Here is a 13,728-nt window from a genome sequence, read left to right as displayed (position 1 = left end):
GAGATGAAGAGACTACGTGACATTGCGGACGGAGATGGTAATTTAATTCTTTTTTTCTTCCTTTTACTTCTTCCTTGGTACTAAACCCAGCAGTCACACATCAGAGTCTACTGCCCTCATGCGATGGAAAGTGAGTGAGAGCAGCGAGCCTGTGAGCATTGTTCATGCCAGGCAACAGCCGTCAATGTTGGGGTCGAGCAGATGCCACTGTCAGTGAGATAAGTGTCTGTTTTGCTGAGGGTTCTGCTCATGGCCCATATCAATTTATTGCCTTTCTCTGTGTTTTTCTCTCTCTCTCTCTCTCTTAATCTCTTCTCTAGTGTGTTGGCCAACATTCTCTGTCTCTGTCCTTGCCTTTCCTTGTGCTGTCTCTGTTCATAGGACACGGGCAGGAGTGCTAGGTGTGCATCCCCACAGGCTAGGTCTCAGGCGCTATGAAGAAGTAAGGGGGGATGAAAATCATGCAGGGTAGTGGGCGCTAGAGTGGAGCAGTGACCGTCAGTGTTGACTCAGTCTCTGTTCATCGAGTCGGGCTGATGTAGCTGAGATGGGAGAGGGAGGCAGGGATGAGGGCATTCATAGAACTCTGTGTAGTGACAGTTCTTGCTTGGCTTTATTAGTTTGCAGAGGAATTGTCCAGAAGCCCCAGCCGGATGAGAATGTCAGAAGTGGACCTGAGCAGCCTGGACATCCTTCTAAGGAAACAAGAATAGTCCTCAGGTTTCTGCCTTCTGCATAACTGGCTGTGAGTAAGGGCTCAGTGCTTCGAACTCACAGAGTCATCTGTACTCACTGTAGTATTCTTCATTGACGGTGTGGTTTCTTGTTGGGTACAGGGCTCTGTGGGATTAAGGGTGAAGAGGGGCCAGAGTCTGCTGTGCAGAGTGACTCTGTTGGGTGTTGTTGTAAGGGATGCTTTCTACTTGTAGTACTAATGATGTAATGGGTAGAGAGCGAAATCCCGCCGTGTGTGAGAGGCGAAAAGAAGAGCGTATGAGACGTTTCCGACTGAGACGGTAGCTTACTTGTTTTATCCCCTGGTATTAGTACCAAGCAAAAAGACGTCACGTGTCAAAGTCTACTGCCCTTATAATGGAAAGCGAGTGAGAGTGATGAGACTGCGAGCAAAATACAAAAGGAGCGCTTAAAGATGATAAAGTCATTGTGGAGAAACTAAATGGATTCTTTGCTTCAGTCTTTACGGCTGAGGATGTTAGGGAGATTCCCAAACCTGAGCTGGCTTTTGTAGGTGACAAATCTGAGGAACTGTCACAGATTGAAGTGTCACTAGAGGAGGTTTTGGAATTAATTGATAAACTCAACATTAACAAGTCACCGGGACCAGATGGCATTCACCCAAGAGTTCTGAAAGAACTCAAATGTGAAGTTGCGGAACTATTAACTAAGGTTTGTAACCTGTCCTTTAAATCGGCTTCGGTACCCAATGACTGGAAGTTAGCTAATGTAACGCCAATATTTAAAAAGGGCTCTAGGGGTGATCCCGGCAATTACAGACCGGTAAGTCTAACGTCGGTACCGGGCAAATTAGTTGAAACAATAGTAAAGAATAAAATTGTCAGACACATAGAAAAACATAAACTCTTGAGCAATAGTCAACATGGTTTCTGTAAAGGGAAATCGTGTCTTACTAATCTATTAGAGTTCTTTGAAGGGGTCAACAAACATGTGGACAAGGGGGATCCGGTGGACATAGTGTACTTAGATTTCCAGAAAGCCTTTGACAAGGTCCCTCACCAAAGGCTCTTAGGTAAATTAAGCTGTCATGGGATAAAAGGAAAGGTCCTTTCATGGATTGAGAACTGGTTAATGGACAGGGAACAAAGGGTAGGAATTAATGGTAAATTCTCAGAATGGAGAGGGGTAACTAGTGGTGTTCCCCAAGGGTCAGTCCTCGGACCAATCCTATTCAATTTATTCATAAATGATCTGGAGAAAGGGGTAAACAGTGAGGTGGCAAAGTTTGCAGATGATACTAAACTACTCAAGATAGTTAAGACCAAAGCAGATTGTGAAGAACTTCAAAAAGATCTCACAAAACTAAGTGATTGGGCAACAAAATGGCAAATGAAATTTAATGTGGATAAATGTAAAGTAATGCACATTGGAAAAAATAACCCCAACTATACATACAACATGATGGGGGCTAATTTAGCTACAACGAGTCAGGAAAAAGATCTTGGAGTTATCGTGGATAGTTCTCTGAAGATGTCCACGCAGTGTGCAGAGGCGGTCAAAAAAGCAAACAGGATGTTAGGAATCATTAAAAAGGGGATAGAGAATAAGACTGAGAATATATTATTGCCCTTATATAAATCCATGGTATGCCGACATCTCGAATACTGTGTACAGATGTGGTCTCCTCACCTCAAAAAAGATATTCTAGCGCTAGAAAAGGTTCAGAAAAGAGCAACTAAAATGATTAGGGGTTTAGAGAGGGTCCCATATGAGGAAAGATTAAAGAGGCTAGGACTCTTCAGTTTGGAAAAGAGAAGACTAAGGGGGGACATGATAGAGGTATATAAAATCATGAGTGATGTTGAGAAAGTGGATAAGGAAAAGTTATTTACTTATTCCCATAATACAAGAACTAGGGGTCACCAAATGAAATTAATAGGCAGCAGGTTTAAAACAAATAAAAGGAAGTTCTTCTTCACGCAGCGCACAGTCAACTTGTGGAACTCCTTACCTGAGGAGGTTGTGAAGGCTAGGACTATAACAATGTTTAAAAGGGGACTGGATAAATTCATGGTGGCTAAGTCCATAAATGGCTATTAGCCAGGATGGGTAAGAATGGTGTCCCTAGCCTCTGTTCGTCAGAGGATGGAGTTGGATGGCAGGAGAGAGATCACTTGATCATTGCCTGTTAGGTTCACTCCCTCAGGGGCACCTAGCATTGGCCACTGTCGGTAGACAGATACTGGGCTAGATGGACCTTTGGTCTGACCCTGTACGGCCTTTCTTATGTTCTTATGTTCTTATGTTGTTGGTGCCAGGCAGGAGCCGTCCATCTGGGAGCAGAACAGCTGCTACTGTCACTGAGAAAAGTATCTGTTTTGCTGAGGGTTCTGCTCCTCCAAATAGGGACACCCCGTTAGCTGGGGCTGGGTTTGTAAGAAAAGGTTCCTGAGTAGATGTGGTTATAAGGGAGACAAGATCCCCATTTTCAGGGGCTGCTCATTTCTCTGGCCAGGAGTGGTGTGTCCTCTGCAGTAGAAGGTTGGATCCAGGAGGATGACTCTAGGTGGTGAGTTGCTTGCCTTCCTCCCATGTTTCTCTCTTTTCTGTACTGTGTTGGCCAACACACACCCTCTCTCTCTCCCTCCCGCCCTCCCTCCCCCTCCCCCCTTTCCTCTCCCTGTGCTGTCTCCCTTCCTAGGACATGGGCAGGTGTGCTAGGGGTGCATCCCCACAGGCTTGGTCTCGGGAACTATGAAGAAGTAGGAAGGGACAAAAATCATGCAGGGTAGTGGATAGTGGAGTGGAGCGGTGACTGTCCGTGTTCACTCCATCTGTGTTCGAGCGGGGCTGATGTACATGGAATGGGAGAGGGAGGCAGGGATGAGAACATTCATAGAGCTCTGTGTAGTGATAGTTCTTGCTTGGCTTTATTAGTTTGCAGAGTAATCATCCAGGAGGTGTCTCCAGAGGAGAAGCTGGCAGAGGTCGACCTGAACTGCCTGGACATCCTTCTAAGGAGACATGAAGGGTCCTCAGTTTTCTTCCTCTCATGTAAGCTGTCACTGCTTGGAATTCCTCATCTGTACTTGCTGTAGTTCTCTTGACAGGCTGTGTGCTTCCTCCTTGGGTACGGGGCTCTGTGGCTGGGGAGGGCCCAGAATCTGCTCTGCAGAGTGACTCTGTTGGGTGCCATTAAGAGGGCCAATGCAGAGAGGAGAAAAGGGGCCTGAACCCTGATTACAGGGCAGTCACCCTTTCTTTAGTAAAATACTCTTCCTTTAAACTCGGTGTGGGTGGGCGGGGGGAAGTCCCCAATGTGAAAAGATCTGGAAATGAACAGGTAAGGGAGGGATCCTGCTGAGTGTCTCCTTTCCGATCAATCCTCCATCTCTCAGCGACACCCTTCCGAACTTACCTTCCTACCTCACCAAGAAAATAACTTGGTGCTCCCTAACCTTTACCAGAAAAGACCCCCCTTCCTTGTGATGCAGTCCTGTTAGTAGGGTTAGGTGCACCCACGTGCTGGCTCTGAATACCACCGCATGTGCTTACAACACCTGAACATCAAAACATTTCAGAAAGGATAGCCACATCAATCCCTTCGGACGTAGCCCTAGGAATCTCCTCTGTCTATCTGCAAAGAGACACAAGGCCTGGAATTTGAACACAGCTGAGGGAGCTGTCCTAATCTCTATAGTTGAGCACTCATCAGTGCGACGGTGTCTTTCTTGTGCACAAGAAAACAAAGGGTTAAAGTTGTGGTTGGTTGAGCGGTGTAAATTGGGCAGGGCAAAAGGACTTGAGGAAGGATGAGGTGGAAGTGAGGGTCTGAAAGGAGCCCCCCACCTCACCTGTTCATTTCCAGACGGTGTGATGTTTGCATGGTTGGGCCATTTCTTGGCTTTTTTGAGAAAAGGGGCGAATTTTCCACGGCCTCCACCATACCCTTACAGCTGCCACTTCGCCACACCATGTTGAATCTGACCTGGATAGGTTGCAAGTAAGATTTCACTTCAAATCTCAAAAAAGCCCAGTAGAAATAATTGTGGGGGAATTTCCTGTCACTAAGAGAAACGGAAGCTCAAGCCTTCTCAAGGGGTGGGGTGTCGCTCAGCCACAGGCACAAAAAGGCTCCCCTAGTTTAGGCATGCGAGGGATACGACCTTACACCCTGGTTACAGGGCAGTCATTTTGCCGGGCGTGTCAAAGTGACCTGTGGCTTAATTGGCATGGCAAAGGAGACCCAAACCCTCCTTACATGGTGGTTCTTAAGCCAGGGGCGTTCGAATGGGGCAGAGCGAAAAGCGCTGTAAAGGAGAGACCTCCGTTCCCTCAGGAGAGCGTGGTCTCATTGCCCAGCAAGTGCCAGCGGCCCAAGAGGAGCTAGAAAGGGGAGACCTGCACCCTTCTCACAGGGATTGGTCAGTGGCAAAGAGCATTCTAAACGCTAGGTCCTAAGGAGCTCAAAGCCACAGAGACCTTGTGGTGATCTGAGTGTAATGTAATATCTCATTGTAAGGTGACGGGGCCTGCAAGAGTTAATTAACTCACAAACTGACCTTGACCCATGGCCGAACTTTAAAGACTGGTTAGGAAGATCTGTAAAGGAATAGAGGTTTGAAATGCAGTCTGCATTGTTAGAGATAGAAGGGTAAATGTTAGCTCGGGTCTTGTCTATTGCTATAGCTGTGATTCAAAGATCAAAAAAGCAATATTAACTTTTAGGAAGATACTGGAGTGAAATAGCGTTATTGTCTATATCGGGGTCGTCAACCTTTCACAAGCAGTGTGCCGAGTCTTGATTTATTCACTCTAAAATGTATTACTGGCACGCGAAACCTTAATGTTTTTCAGAAGGTCTCTATATATTATATATTTTACAATACAACACTAAAGACATAGAAACTAACTAAAAAACATTTTGAAAACTTTGAAGTAGCATCATTTAAAATTAAATTAAAATGTTGATCTTACACTGCTGGCCTGTTCAACCCGCTGCTGGTCTGGGGTTCTGTTCCACTAGGCCGCCAGCAGGCTGTGTGGGGCCCTGCCCACATAAAGCGGGTAGCTACCTTCTCCCTGGTTCTGGCCCATTCTCTTCCTCTCTCTGCACTGAGCTGAGGGTGGGAGTGGACCGAGCACAGGGCTGGGGCTGAGGGGTCTGGCCCAGGAGCTAGAATGAGGGAGGGGGCTCAGGGTTGGGGCAGGCGGTCTCGGTGTGGGGGCACTTACCTGGGCAGCTCCCATTTGGTGTGAGGGGTGCAGGTGGGAATGTGAGTGGGGGTGCAGGAGCTCCCGTTTGGTTCTCAGGGTGGGGATGGGGATGTGCAGGGGTGCAAGAGTCAGGGCAGAGGACTGGGGCCATGTGAGAGGGGTGCAGGTGTCAGGGCTGGGGTCGGGGGGGGTGAAGGAGTCAACAGAGGGCTGGGTGTGTATGAGGGAGGTACAGGGCTCAGGTCAGGGGCCTGGGTCTGTGTGTGTGTGGGGGGGTGTCAGGGCTCAGGGCAGAGGGCTGGGTGACTGCCCCCCTCAGAACTTCCAACCCCCTCTGCTCTTTGTCCCCTGACTACCCCCTCCTGGGACCCCTGCCCCTAACTGCCCCCCAGAACCCTATCCCCTATCTAAACCTCCCTGTTCTTGTCCCCTGACTGCCCCCCTAGGAGCCTACCCCCTACCTGTCCCCTGACTGCCCCAACCCTTATCCACACAGTGAGACAGACCCCCGAACTCCCACGCCCCATCCAACCACTCCCCACCCCCGACAGGACCCCCAGAAATCCTGACCCGTACAACCCTCCCCCTCCTCCCTGCCTGCTGCAATCCCCTCCACACCCCTGCCTCCTGACAACCCACCCAAACTCCTGACTCATCCACCCCCCCCCAGCTCCTTGTCCCCTGACCAGGTCCTCCAGAGACCACCCTACCCTAACTGTCCCCTGACCCCCCTGACCTCTATCCAGCCCGCACCCCCTGACAGACCCCGGAATTCCCATGCCCCATCCACCCCCCTGTTCCTTGTCTGCCACCTCCAGAGACCCCGGCCCCTTGCCACCCCCGGGATCCCACCCCCTATCCAACCAACCCTGCTCCCTGTCCCCTGACTGCCCCCACCTCTTACCAAAGCCCCCCAGCCCCAGATCCCCTTACCATGAGCCTCCAAGCAGAGCCAGCCTATGCTGCCCCATGGGAGCGCGCAGCCCCGGCCCCAGAGCTCCGCGCGTGGCAGCAGGGATCCGGGGGAGGGGCTGGCGGCTTGCTGCGCTCGGCCCGGTACTCCAGCCTGGGAGCGCGGACCCTGCGGCTTGCAGTGCTGGCAGGATTGTTAATGGCACCCTGGAGTCCTGGCAGGCAGCTGTGTGCCATTGAAAATCGGCTCCCGTGACATCTTTGGCACACAGCTGCTGGAGGTTGCCGACCCCTGACCTAATGTCTCTGTGGCTCCATGAGGGAAATAACTAGTGACACCGTGTGGCCATGTGGGGTAAGGCACAGAGCAGTTCCTGCTGGAGCTACAGTGACACCGTGTGGCCACGCGGGGTATTGCACAGAGCATTTCCTGTGTGGAGCAACAGTGACACTGTGGCCACGCGGGGTAATGCACAGAGCATTTCCTGCATGGATCAACAGTGACACCGTGTGGCCACGTGGGGTAATGCACAGAGCATTTTCTGCATGGAGCAACAGTGACACCGTGGGGCCATGCGGGGTAATGCACAGAGCAGTTCCTGCGTGGAGCAACAGTGACACCGTGTAGCCACGCGGGGTAACGCACAGAGCAGTTCCTGCATGGAGCAACAGTGCATTACCCTGTGTGGCCACACGGTGTCACTGTTGCTCTATGCAGGAAATGCTCTGTGCATTACCCCATGTGGCCACACGGTGTCACTAGTTATTTCCCTCATGGAGTCACAGAAACACTAGGTCAGGGGTCAGCAACCACAGAGTGCCCACCCTGTGTCTCTCTTGCTCCATGAGATAAATGCTCTGTGCATTCTCCCAAGAGGCCACCCACTGACAATGCTGCTCCATGAGGGAAATGCTCTGTGTATTAACCCCAGTGGCCCCTCATTGTCACTGTCCCTTGATGAGGGAAATGGTTTGTGAGTTATCTGGATTGGCCACCCCGTTTCACTCTTGCTTTGGGAGGAAAATACTTAGTGACACCAGGTGGCCACTCGTGGTAATGCACCCAGCATCTTCTTCCGTGCATTCCAGCCTGTCCCCCACCGGGACCCATTCAAACTCCTCCAACCTGCTCCGGCATCCCCACACTTGCCAGCACTCCACTCGCCCCACCCCAATCTGCCCCCTGCATGTAGCCCTCCAATCCACCCCATCTGTTCCCCATCTCAGGCACCCCAACATCCTCCATGACACCCAATCCCTAAACCCCAACCTCAATTGGCTCCAACCTATTTCTCCATTGCTGGGCCCCACTTCCCCAGCACCGCATTTCCCCATGCCACCCACAGCCAGCCAGGCTTCCCTCTCCAATTCCTGTTTCCTTTCCCAGCCACACTGGGGCCTTGCAACCCCCTCCACCCTGCCCTTACTCTCCAAGGCTTATGAATCCCACATTTCCCCATACAGCTTGGGAACCCTAAACCCCTCTACCTCACAGTGCAGTCCCCACCCCCAGATATCATATGACTAAGCCACTGATGCACGAACCCCAAATTGCCTACTGAACGTGTCCATTGATCAGCCCCATGGACCTTCTCTCTCCTTTCCTCTCCTTGTGCTGTGTCCCTTCCTAGGACACGGGCAGGCATGCTAGGTGTGCAGCCCCAAAAGCTGTGTATCGGGAGCTGTGAAGAAGTAGGAGGGGACAAAAATCCTGCAGGGTAGTGGATAGTGGAGTAGAGCGGGGTCTGTTGGCGTTGACTCAGTCTCTGTTCATCGAGTGGGGCAGATGTAGATGGGACTGCAGAGGGAGGCAGGGATGAGGGTAAGATTAAACACAGCAATAGAGCTCTGTGTGGTGATAGTTCTTGCTTGGCTTTATTAGTTTGCAGAGGAATCATCCAGGAGTCCTCACCGGTCGAGAATATGGCAGAAGTGGACCTGAGAAGCCTGGACATCCTTCTAAGGAGACAAGAATAGTTCCCAGCTTTCTGCCTCCCGCTTAAATGGCAGTGAGTAAGTGGTCAGTGCTTTCAATTCCTCATCTGTACTTGCTGTAGTTTACTTCACAGACCATGTGGTTCCTTGTTGGGTATGGGGCTCTGTGGGATTAAGGCTGGGGAGGGGCCAGAGTCTGCTGTGCACAATGACTCTGTCGGGTGTAGTTGCAAGGTGTGCTTTCTACTTGTAGTCCTAAAGGTGTAAAGGGAAGATGGTTGAGGGTGGAGCCCCGCTGTGCAGGAGAGGCGAAAAGAAGAGCCTACGAGACGTTGCCGACTGAGCTGGTAACTTACTTGTTTTATCCCCTGGTTTTAGTGCCAAGGAAAAAGATGTCACGCGTGAGAGTCTACAGCCCTTGTGATGGAAAACGAGTGAGAGTGACGAGACTGCGAGCATTGTTGGTGCCAGGCAGCAGCCGTCCATCTGGGAGCAGAACAGCCACAACTATCACTGAGATAAGTATCTCTTTTGCTGAGGGTTCTGCTCCATCAGGTAGGGACACCCCATTAGTTGGGGCTGGGTTTGTAAGAAAAGGTTCCTGAGTAGCTGTCATTATGAGGGAGACAGGTCCCCATTGTCAGGGGCTGGTCAGTTCTCTGGCTAGTAGCAGTGTGTCCTCTGCAGCAGAAGGTTAGATCCTGGAGGATGACTGCAGGTGGAAAGTTGCTTGCCATCCTCCCATGTTTCTCTCTTTCTTCTGTACTGTGTTGGCCAACATTCTCTCTCTCTCTGTCTGTCCTTGCCTCTCCTTGTGCTGTCTTCCTTCTTAGCACACAGGCAGGCGTGCTCGGAGTGCATCCCCACAGCCTATGTATCAGGAGCCATGAAGAAGTAGGAGGGCATGAACATAATGCAGAGTAATGGGCACGAAAGCGGAGCAGTGACTGTCGGTGTTAACTCGGTCTCTGTTCATCGAGTGGGGCTGATGTAGATGGGATGGAAGAGGGAGGCAGAGATGAGGGCAAGATTTCAAGCACCAATAGAGCTGTGTGTAGTGATGGCTCATGCTTGGCTTTTGCAGCTGCACTTCCAGAGGAGCTGTCCAGGAGCCCCAGCCAGAGGAGAAAGTTGCAGAAGGGAACCTGAGCAGCCTGGACATCCTAAGCAGACTTGAACAGTCCTCAGCTTTCTGCCTCCTGCATAACTGGCTGTAAGGGGTCAGTGTTTGGAATTCCTCATCTCTACTTGCTTCGGTTTTGTTCAGAGACTGTGAACTTCCTCGTTGAACATAGTGCTGTGTAGGATTCAGAATAGGGAGAGGTACAAGTCTCCTGTGCAGAGTGAGTATTTTGGATATAGGTGCAGTGGGCTGCTTTTTAGTTGTAGTGCTAAAGCTGTAATGGGAGGAACGGTTGAGGGTGGAGCCCTGAGGTGCGGTAGATGCAAGAAGAACCTATGCATGTTGCAGACTGAGATGGTAACTGATTTGTTTTCCCCCTTGTGCTGGGTTCAGTACCAAGGGAAAAGAAGTGGAGGGTCAGAGTTCGCTCTCCTCCTTTCATAAGGTTTGATGCGTCTGACCAGCGTCTGCTGTGCAGAGTGCGTATTTTAGGTGTTGTTTCAAGGGATGCTTTTTGGTTGTAATGCTAAAGGTGTGATGGGAGGAGGGTTCTGGGCAGATCACCACTGTGTGGGAGAGGCAGAAAGAAGAGCCTCCCCAACATTGTCAACAGAGATGGTAACTTGTTTGTTTTTTCCCCCTCTGCTGGATTTAGTACCAAGGGAAAAGAGAGCTCGCATCAGAGTCTACTGCCCTCATGCGATGGAAATCAAGCGAGAGCAATGGTACCACGAGAATTATTGCTGCCACGAACAAGCCGTCCAACTGGGAGAACGGTCACCAAGACAGACACTTATCTCATTGAGAGTGGCGATTGCTCTGTTTTTTGAGTAGCTGTGCTTATGAGGGAGACAGGGTCCCCATTTTCAGGGTCTGCTCAGTTCTCTGGCTAGTAGCGCTGTGTTCTCTGCAGCAGAAGGTTAGATCCAGGAGGATGACTGCAGGTGGAGAGTTGCTTGCCTTCTTCCCATGTGTCTCTCTCTCTGTTCCCTAGTATATTGGCCAACACACACCCGTTCTCTATCGTTGCACTATCTGCCTTTGTAGGACATGGGCAGGCATGCTAGGTGTGCATCGCCACAGGTTAGGTCTTGGGAGCCATGGAGTAGTAGGAGGGGACAAAAGTCATGTGGGGCTGTGGGTGCTAAAGTGGAGCAATGACTGTTGGTGTTAACTTGGTCTCTGTTCATTGAGTGGGGCTGATGTAGATGGGATGGAAGAGGGAGGAAGAGATGAGTTCAAGATTGCAAGCACCAGTAGTGCTGTGTATAGTGATAGTTATTGTTTGGCTTCATTAGTTTGCAGAGGAATCGTCTAGGAGACTTAGCTGGATGATAATATATCAGAAGTGGATCTGAGCAGCTTGGGCATCCTTCTAAAGAGACATGAATAATCCTCATGTTTCTGATTGGGTAAGAGGCTCTGGTATTAAGGCTGTTCAGGAAATTCTTGTCTCTTCTCCAAAGTGACTATTTTGCATGCCGTTACAATGGGTCCCTTCTAGTTGCAGTTCTATATTAGTAATGGGAGACGGGTTGCGAGCGGAGCCATGGGATATGGGAGAAGTGAAATGAAAAGACAACAACACATTGCAGGCGGTGATGCTAATTTTTTGAGTTTTTCCCCTTGGTACTAAACCAAGGACAAAGGGAAAAGATGTCAAGCGTCAGTCTACTGCCATGACATGGTGGAAAGTGAGTGAGAGCAGCGAGACTGCGATCATTGTTGATCCCAGACAAGCGCCATCCATCTGGGAGCTGAGTAGAGGCCACTGTCAGTGACATAAGTGTCTGGTGTGCGGAGGGCTCTGCTCACACCCCGCCTGAGTTGAAGTTGGGAAGACCGGTAATGTAGGGCTGGGTGTGTAGGAAAAGGTTCCCCACTAGCTGTGGGTTACAAGGGAGAAAAGGTCCCATTTTCAGGGGCTGCTCAGTCCTCTGGCCAGTACCGGTGTGTCCTCTGCAGCGGAAGGTTGGATCCAGGAGGATGACTCCAGGTGATGAGTTGCTTGATTTCTTCCCATGTTTCTCTCTCGCTCTCTACTCTAGTGTGTTGGCCAACACGTGCTCTCTCTTCGCCCCCCTTCTTGTGCCGTCTCCTTTTATAGAACATTGGCACATGTGTATTGCATGTCTCGTGAGCCATGGAGTAGTAGGAGGGGACGAAAATCATGGAGGGCTGTCAGTGCGAGTGGAGCGGTGACTGTCAGTGTTAGCTTGGTCTCATCGTGGGGGGCCGATGAAGGTAGGATGGAAGAGGGAGGCAGGGATGAGGGCAAGAGCTCTGTGTAATGATGGCTCATGCTTGGCTTTTCTAGCTGTTCTTACAGAAGAATTGTTGTTCTGGAGCCGTAGCTGGAGGATAAACTGGATCTGAGCAGCTTGGACATCGTTCTAAGCAGACATGAACAGTGCTCACTTTCTGCCTCCTGCATAACTACACTTCATGACTTCTAGCGTCAAGCTGAAGCCTAAGGTAAATGCATGGTAGAGGCTGAGTACAGGCAGCTGCTTCCCTTTAGGTGGGTTTGGTTTCTCATAAAAGTTTTCCTCCTTGTTCTGGGTGTGGGAGGAGAATTTCGCTATTGTGGGAGTAGCTGTGGGATTACAATGAGGGGAAGAGACAATAGTCTCCTTTAGTGTGACTCTATTGCAGGAGTCCCCAATGCGGTGCCTGTGGGTGCCATGGTGCCTGCTGAGACAGCTATGTGCACCTGCCTACTAATTGCCAAACAAGCAGCTGCCGAAATACCACCCAGAACCAGCGTCATCAAGAAGCGTTGCTGCCGAAATGTTGCTGATTTTCGGCGGTGGTGCCTCTCAATAACATTGGTTCTTGGCAGCTGCTTGTTTGGTGACCACGCTCCTCGGTGGCTAGTTGTCCGGTGGCCACCACACTAAAAGGTTGGGGACCCCTGCTCTATTGCGTGCAGGTGCAATAGACTGACCAAGCACTGCCATTCTTATGTTCATATGTTATGCAGACCAAGGGTCCATCTACCCCAGTATGCTGTCTTCTGACTGGCTAATGCCAGGTGCTTCAGAGGGAAGGAACAGAACAGGGAATCGAGAAGTGATCCATCCTGTGTCGCCCATTCCCAGCTTCTGGCAAACAGAGGATAAGGGCACCATCCCTGCCCATCCTCACCAATAGCCATTGATGCACGTGTCCTCCATGAATTTACCTAGTTCTTTTTTGAACCCTGTTATAGTCTTGGCTTTCACAGCATTCTCTGGCAAGGATCTCCACATGTCGAGTGTCGGTTGTGTGCTTTTCAATTGTATCTATAAAGGTGTAATGGGAGATGAGAGAAGAACCACCTTACACAACACTGCAGATTCCGATGATAACTTTTGTTTTTCCCTCTTGTGTTGTGCTTAGTACCACAGAGAGAGAAGTCAAGGTCCCCGTTGTGAGATGGAAAGCACACAAGAGCCGTGAGACAGCGAGCGTTGTTGATGCCAGGCTATGGCGATGCCGTCGAGCTGGGAGCGGAGCAGCCATCTCCACCAGTGACATAAGTGTCTAGTTTGCTGAAGACTCTGATAACGGCCCACCTGCCTCTAGGGTTGGACTGGTCATTAGTTGTGGCTCAGTTTGTAAGAAAAGATTCCTGACTAGCTGTGGTTACGAGGGAGACAAGGTCCCCATTTTCAGGGGCTGGTCATTTCTCTGTCCACAAGCAGTGTGTCCTATGCAGCAGAGGGTTGGACCCAGGGGGATGACTCCAGCTAGTGAGTTTCTTGACTTCCTCCCACGTTTTTCTGTCTCTCTCCTCTAATGTGTTGGCCAACACACACTCTGTCTGTCACTCTCTGTCCTTGCCTTTTCCTTGTGCTGTCTCC

General features: G+C 50.4%; 1 long non-coding RNA gene across 2 annotated transcripts; it reads left to right on the top strand.

Moving 5' to 3' along the window:
* The first annotated feature begins 88 nt into the window (after positions 1-88).
* Positions 89-4,263, top strand: LOC123354718. 2 transcript variants are annotated; one of them, XR_006574845.1, is made up of 4 exons: positions 89-209; positions 621-745; positions 3,212-3,265; positions 3,634-4,263. It is a non-coding gene; the product is annotated as an uncharacterized LOC123354718 (long non-coding RNA). The 2 variants fall into 2 exon arrangements; XR_006574844.1 differs by lacking the exon at positions 89-209 and having other exon boundaries at positions 304-745.
* The last annotated feature ends 9,465 nt before the right edge of the window (positions 4,264-13,728 follow it).

The sequence above is a fragment of the Mauremys mutica genome, chromosome 22 (assembly GCF_020497125.1).
Source record: "Mauremys mutica isolate MM-2020 ecotype Southern chromosome 22, ASM2049712v1, whole genome shotgun sequence".
NCBI classification, from domain to species: Eukaryota; Metazoa; Chordata; order Testudines; family Geoemydidae; genus Mauremys; species Mauremys mutica.
Note: the sequence above shows the minus strand (reverse complement) of the source record. Positions and strands in the feature narration are given on the sequence as shown.